The sequence below is a fragment of the Eurytemora carolleeae genome, unplaced genomic scaffold (genome assembly GCF_000591075.1).
Source record: "Eurytemora carolleeae unplaced genomic scaffold, Eaff_2.0 scaffold1156, whole genome shotgun sequence".
Taxonomy (NCBI): domain Eukaryota; kingdom Metazoa; phylum Arthropoda; class Copepoda; order Calanoida; family Temoridae; genus Eurytemora; species Eurytemora carolleeae.
The window spans coordinates 13,075-21,454 of record NW_019402187.1 but is presented as its reverse complement, the minus strand read 5'-3'; positions in this window follow the sequence as shown (position 1 = coordinate 21,454).

The following is an 8,380-nucleotide window of genomic DNA, read 5'->3' as shown; positions in this document are numbered from 1 at the left end:
ATATCACAAGTTCACAAACTACATCGGGTTAAAGATATCTCAAGTTCACAAACTACATCGGGTTAAAGATATCACAAGTTCACAAACTACACCGGGTTAAAGATATCACAAGTTCGCAAACTACATCGGGTTAAAGATATCTCAAGTTCACAACCTACATCGGGTTAAACTTAAACATATCAGAGAGAGGAATCAAATACATCGGGTTAAAGATATCACAAGTTCACAAACTACACCGGGTTAAAGATATCACAAGTTCACAAACTACATCGGGTTTAACTTAAACATATCACAAGTTCACAAACTACATCGGGTTAAAGATATCACAAGTTCACAAACTACATCGGGTTAAAGATATCACGAGTCCACAAACTACACCGGGTTAAAGATATCATAATTTCACAAACTACACCGGGTTAAAGATATCACAAGTTCACAAACTACACCGGGTTAAAGATATCACAAGTTCACAAACTACACCGGGTTAAACTGAAACATATCACAAAGTATATTTGTAAAAAATTACTTGGAGTATATCACAAACTATACATTAATAAATAAATATACATAAATACATAAATAAATCAACATCATTGGAGTACTATTGGTCTCCCTATAAAATCTAGGTCCTCTAGGGGCCTTTAATGATAATCTGTTTTTTTTTAATGGTATCGTACGTTGTGAATCGAATACGCCACTCTAACTGGAAATGTAATCGAAAATTAAATTTACAGTCGGGGTTAAGTTTATTATAGTACTTTATTAAATTATTTTTCACTTATATTATGAAATTTTTAAAATGTTATATTATCTTTATCAGATCTAGATAAATTAGAACTCTAAGTGCTTGAACTAGACCTGAACTGGCTGATTTAGACCCAATCCTGTCAGAATTAGACTTAAAACTGTCTAAATTAGACCTAGAACTGCGTGAACTAGACCTAAACCTGCCTGAATTAGACCTAGAATGCTCTGAATTAGGTCTAGAATTGCGTAAATTAGAACTAGAAATAGCTTAAACTGGACCTAAACCTGCCTGAATAAGACCTAGAACTGCTTAAACTAAACCTAAAACTGCCTTAATTAGGCCTAAAACAGCTTGAATAAGGCCTAAACCTGTCTGAATTAGGCCTAAAATTGTCTAAATTAGACATAGAACTGCCTTAATTAGACCTAGACCTATCTGAATTAGGCCTAGAACTGCCTGAATTAGACCTAAAACTGTCTAAATTAAACCTGGAACTGTTTGAACTAGAGCTAAACGTGCCTGATTTGGGCCTAAATCTGCCTGAATTAGCCTAGAAACGCTTGAATAAGACCCAGAACTGCCTGAATTAGGCCTAGAACCTTTAGAATAAGGCCTAGAACTGCCTGAATTATGCCTAGACCTGCTTAAAGCCAATGCTAGACTGAATGACAGGGTTGAATGGAAACCAAGGTAAACACTGCTGTGTTATTAGAATATTAGCTCATTACTCAATTCATAGTTTTACAAACTCAATATAGAAATTCAGAACTGATCAATTGCCACCAACTTTTAAAATTCTTTAATCCCTAGATCGTTGCAACCTGATTTAAAAATGTCATCTGACAAAACTGTTCAGATTTAGATTATTGTTAATACTGAGAATAAAGTAAAATAATTTCAACCATAATATTTTGTTCTCTGCATTTTTGGCTGAACCCTGAGATTGAAGTGTCCAGCTACATTCTAGTATCTTGTCCAACTACAGTATAGTATCTTCAGCCAGATTCTATATATATATATTCTGATATGACAAAGGATAAAATATTATTCATACAATTTAAAGGAATTCAAGGTTTTCCAACGGATAGAATTGTTTCAATGTTTCTAGGGTTAAGTAGAAATATTTGTACATAACTACACGCCTCTATACATTGTCTAGTAGACAACATAATTTAAAAGTATGTACGCTCAATACTCAATACCATGGATTCAAACTGTGGGAGTTTCTGTATTTTTGATTAAATTTACTTAATGATGGAAGTATGTACATTTACTTATAACATTGTTTTCTTTTCTTACTATTTTTACCATTTCATACCGTTGGTTTTAATTTTGACGTATCTTTTAAATGTGAGGCCGAAACAAAAAAAATTGGTTGAATCGTTTTGGCTGTCGTTTGTCAGATCTATTTCTTTCTCCCTGGTTCTAATCCTCTTCTTAGCTCTATTTCTCCCTGGTTCTAATTCTCTCCTTAGCTCTATTTCTCNTCCTTACCTCTATTTCTCCCTGGTTCTAATCCTCTCCTTAGCTCTATTTCTCCCTGGTTCTAATCCTCTCCTTACCTCTATTTCTCCCTGGTTCCTACCATTGCCTGTTAACTGTAGAGGATTCAAATTGTTAAATGATTTACCCTGGTAAATATTTAAGCGTGTGAAGGCGTGAAACTGAACACCTTTATATAGAAATCTTAAATTATTATGCTAAAGCATAAATACTCCCTTTCCAGACAAGCTGCACCTTAATCAGGGGCAACAGTTTCAAAGAGGAGGGAAAAATTGAAATTTTTAATTATATTGATCATTTATTCGCCAAAACTATGAAACCACCTGGTTACGTTTTCCATTTCTCCCTGACAGTAAAATTTAATTTATTTTAATAAAGACTATTCAAATTGAGAAGGATATGGTGAACAAATGGAAGAAAAGGGGAGGGGGGATACGTTGGTGCGAAAATCTTATTTAGTTCATGATATACTTTTGTTGTTGCTTAAAAATGCAGTTCTGCACTTTCCGCATAGGGTATACCCAGACAGCATTGCAATAAATGAAAATATTTAAAACATGAAAATAATAAAACCATGAAAATAATAAAACCCAACGGAATTGAAACTAATAAAAGGTAAAATATGTAAACCCAGCTAATGGTCCGAGCTAAGCCATGAGTATTTGAATATTTACAAGTTTAAATATTCAGATTGTTTAAACGATAACTTCAAGGGGTTCCAGGGGTGTATACAGGGGGTGGGGCTACAGAGCTAACCCCCCCTTGGTGAAGTGAAAACTTACAAGGGGGACTTAAAGCCCCCTGGAATGTCAAATTGGCTACAACCATCCCTGGTCCAAGTCCTTTATACGCCCCTGGGTACTGGTCCTACAACTATTTATCAACTAGATACATTCTTTTTACATAAAATTTAACTCTTAACAGGTTGGGAATAAAGAATGGATTTAATTGGACCCCCTTCTAAACGTTAAAACTATTTTATCATGGTTTAATATATCAAACACCAGATATAGAAATTTTTGTGTAGCTATTGTTAATCTTTAAGGCTTGATTTCGATATTTAATAAGGGCACTTTTAAATTTGTGGATCAATGCTTGATACCTCAATTAAAGTTTTCCTTGCAAGGTATAAAGGAATTAATTTAATCAATTTAATCACTGCTTAATCTAGCTTTATTTTTTAGTAAGTATTTGTAAACTCCTGATTTTGTTGTCCGAATTGGCATAATTTTGTTTACATTGCACCCTAGTCCTATATACTCTTTTTTATATTTATAACTTTATACCAAACTGAAAACATTTGAATACAATGTTTTGATAGATAGATGGTATAGATCGATGGTAGATGGAGATGTAGATAGATAGGTAGAAGATTAGGTAGGTAGATAGATAGATAGATAGATAGGTAGATGGATACACGAAATAAAATGCAAATATTAATATGGCTAGAATGAGATTAAAGAGTCCATATACAGATTGATGAAAGGATGAAAACATTGCAGTATATGGATTCTAATTGTTTTATAAACGTAAACTTATATTGGTACATATACATATATATATATATATATATTTAGATTGATAGATAGATATAAAGATAGGAAGATAGATAGAAAGATAGATATATAGATAGATAGGTAAATAGAGAGATGGATAGATAGATAGAAAGAAATATCGATAGATGTATTACTAGAAATATTACAGGGTGTGTCTGAGTTAAAGTATTTATAACACTGTTAGCGACGATAATCCTGTCCTAAACTCTAGTATTCTGTCACTTTTATCTATCTATCTATCTATCTCTCTATCTATCTATCTATCTATCTATCTATCTATCTATCTATCTATCTATCTATCTATCTATCTATCTATCTATCTATCTATCTATCTATCTATCTATCTATCTATCTATCTATCTATCTATCTATCTATCTATCTATCTATCTATCTATCTATCTATCTATCTATCTATCTATCTATCTATCTATCTATCTATCTATCTATCTATCTATCTATCTATCTATTTATCTATCTTTTGATCAATAATTGTCGGGATTAAAACCCAAATATGCACCAAGTTGATGCCAGTTTTTCAAGCACAGTTCTTTCAAGCCTTAAATTGAATATATTTATCACTTGAAATTCTATTTAGCGGGGCTTTACTCTGTCATTATACCGGCATACAAGCAACAGGGCTTTGACCAAGGCCGCATCAAGCCTTGGCTTGTGCTCAAGTGTTTGTGTTTGTGTATGTCCACGGTTTGTTTGTTTTTAAAAGTGTTGCATTGTATGTTCTTGATGCGAGTTGAGGGCAAAAAGTTTAAAATTAGTGATGATAGATAAACAGCAATTATTGCAAGATATTGGGCAATTATGACTTCAACCTTTTCTCCCCTTCGTCACTTTTATATATTGTGTCTGCATTATACTTACAATTTGGTCTATCTTCTCATTTTTGTTTTGTTTTGTTATTTATTCATTTATTTTTATGGCAACTAACCTGACCTGAGTACAAAATCGTAAAAGTTTAAAAATTTGACTAGAAAAAAATTCGACATTTATCATTTTGGAAAGGCACCAAATTAAACAGAAAAAACGCGAAAAATTGAGTTTTAAAATTACAAAAAAAAATGGCTATACTAGAAGAGCAACATTGAATAATATATTTGTTTATGGAAAAGAAGGGGGTGTGAAGCGACCTAAAAGCAAAGAATATACATGCTTTGAATTATAGTTTTGAATATCTATCTGCACCAAAGTAAAGAGAAATATCCAAGAAATTATATGTTTATCGCACTTTACGATGAGAAAATGGGAACGTGAAAAGCAATACTTAACTGCTAAAATAGTTTTTAATCTTACATTCAACACAAAAATGTATATTTTTTATCTAAATATAAAGATTGATAATAGATGAAAACTAATTAAACTAAAATATATATTTCTGATCTATAGGATGTATTCTGAGCTGGGAACTTTAGAATGGTGGATATCGAGATCAATGCGTGATCCTCTCTTTTTCTTAATTTCGAGACTAACCTAATCTTGTACTTGTATCCTGAAAAGTGTATAAAATTCAACCAATCAGAGTCGCATACAGAAGCCGGGAAATTTGAAATTTTGCGCGCCATTTAAGATTAATATACAGAAACGGGAGGGACTCTCTAATTTAAAAACCGGTTTTTGATTTTACTGTACTATATCCAAAAAAGAGTGGATTAAGCTAAATGTTTAAAAGTCATTTTTTGATCATTTTGTTGGATTGTTTATGTTTGTAAGCATATCTCCTTCTCTAGCTTTTTTTCATGCCACTCCTGTTTCTAGTTTTCCTCATTTACTTCCTTCCTTTTTCCTCATATACTTCCTTCCTTTTTCCTCATATAATTCCTTCCTTTTCCTCATATACTTCCTTCCTTTTTCCTCATATACTTCCTTCCTTCTTCCTCATATACTTCCTTCCTTTTTTCTCATATACTTCCTTCCTTTTTCTTCAAATACTACCTTCCTTTTTCCTCATATACTTCCTTCCTTTTTCCTCACATACTTCCTTCCTTTTTCCTCATATATTTCCTTCCTTTTTCCTCATATACTTCCTTCCTTTTTCCTCATATACTTCCTTCCTTTTTCCTCATATACTTCCTTCCTTTTTCCTCACATACTTCCTTCCTTTTCTTAAAATCCATATTATCAAAAAAATTTACTTTTCTCTTCATCAAGCTCTTTACTCATTACTAGCTTGGACACCCAGCTTCGTCTGGAACATAAGTTTTCCCTATTAAAGCTAACCTACTCAACTTAAAAATTTGAAACCATTCCCGTGGTACTGCCGAGTTTCTCATTCACAATTTGAGGGTAATTGGTCAAGGGGTTCAAGAATTATGATAGTATGACATCCAAACAAATAAACAGCTGACAAACAGAGATTGTTACTTTTTTATTATTATTTTATCCAAGAATCCTTAATTTTCCTTCCTCATATTCTCTTTTTAACATTCTTCTTTCAATCCTCCTTTTCAGCTGGAATTGCTTCAAGTATCTCTCCTGTTCTGGTCACTTCCTTTGCCCTCTCTCCTCCATGTTCTCTCTGTTTCTAAAATATCAAATTTCTTTAATATAAAAATTTAGGTTTGCTTACACATTTTCATCCGATTATATTCAGGCCCCACCTAATTAATTTTCATGTTTTACATATCCATCCCTAGCCTCGATCCCTCCTCCCTCCAGGCCTCGATCCTCCCTCTTCCCTCTTCCCTCTTCCCTCTTCCCTCTTCCCTCTTCCCTCTTCCCTCTTCCCTCTAATTTGCGTATATTGACCTGAGCTAACTAAAGGATCCTGCGTCTATTTGTCGTGCAGGTTTTTGCGTACGCTTAATGGATTTTTCGGGACATAATTCTTGAGAAAAAGCGTCAGTACTTTTACTCATCCCGTCAATACTTGATTTACAAACAACAAGCTACTCACACAAACCATACGCAATTATCATTCAAAAATTAATTTTATTTTAAAAGCTTTGTGTTAAACTTAAAAGAGTTGTATCCTTTTCAGAGAAACCACATTTAGAAATGATCAAGCTTTAGATAGAAAAATGTTCCTAACTTCATAACTGTTGCTGAGCTTAAGGTTAGAAAGGGTATCGTTGTGAATTGTGCATGCAGTCTCTTGGAATGTCACTGAAAATACGGCTCTGCAATTTCTTTTATATACAATTTGACTAAAGTTTAACTGGTCTTTAAAAGAAGAAGGGGAGGGGGGGGGTAGGTCCTTCTTATCTCCAGAGACCCAAACTTTTAAGTTGGGTAAAATTTTCTGCAGACATGTGCAAATATTAGAAATTAAACATTGCAAATATTTGAATTCTATTGCGCCATTCTAATTGACGCGCATGCAAGGTTTTGGAGTAATCGTCTAATTGATGATTTCTTGATTAAACTCTGTAATATATTCAAGATTATCTACACACACACACACAGGCTAGCTCACGGACGCACAAACACTCTACACGGCTATACATTAACTATATGTATAGAGCTTGGAGCCAAATTTTGATATGCAAAAATTTGACCCCAGGTTATCATAATATAGACACAGTTCAGGGAATAGAGTACAATATTAGAATAGAGTACAGTTTTATAATAGAGTACAGTATTAGAATAGAGTACAACATTAGAATAGAGTACAGTATTATAATAGAGTACAGAATTAGAATGAAGTACAGTATTATAATAGAGTACGGTATTAGAATAAAGTACGGTATTAGAATAGAGTACAGTATTAGATTAAAGTACAGTATTAGAAGAGAGAACATTATTAGGATAGAGTACATTATTGAATAGAGTACAATATTAGAACAAAGCACATTATTAGAATAGAGTACAATATTAGAATAGAGTACATTATTATAATAGAGTACAGTATTAGAATAAAGTGCAGTATTAGAATAGAGTACAGTATTAGAATAGGGTACAGTATTAGAATAGAGTTCAGTAATAGAATAAAGTACAGTATTAGAATTGTGTACAGTATTAGAATAGAGTACATTATTATAATAGAGTACAGTATTAGAATAGAGTACATTATTATAATAGAGTACAGTATTAGAATAGAGTACATTATTATAATAGAGTACAGTATTAGAATAGAGAACATTATTGTAATAGAGTACAGTATTAGAATGAAGAACAATATTGGAATAGAGTACAGTATTGCATAGAGTACAATATTAGAACAGTGTGCATTATTAGAATTGAGTACAGTATTAGAATAGTGTACATTATTAGAATTGAGTACAGTATTAGAATNCCACCCCCAACCTGGGCCTCTGGAATGTGTTACTAAAATAACTATTCTCCTGGTACCCCCTTGAACCCCCTCATACCCCCTGATTTACTCAGAATTAGTAAATATAGAATCAAATCTAATAATTGATCTTTGCTAATCAATTAGTCAAACTAATTTAAATTAATTAGTCCAAAAGATTAAACATTGCCTCCTCCCCCAACCGCTCTTCCCCTCCATTCCTCCCCCCAACACATTTTTAAAAATCTTCATATAATATATACCATAGAGAATAGAATATATATTAGAGAGGAATTTAAAGAATCTCTCCGTATGATCGGAAAAGTAAACAC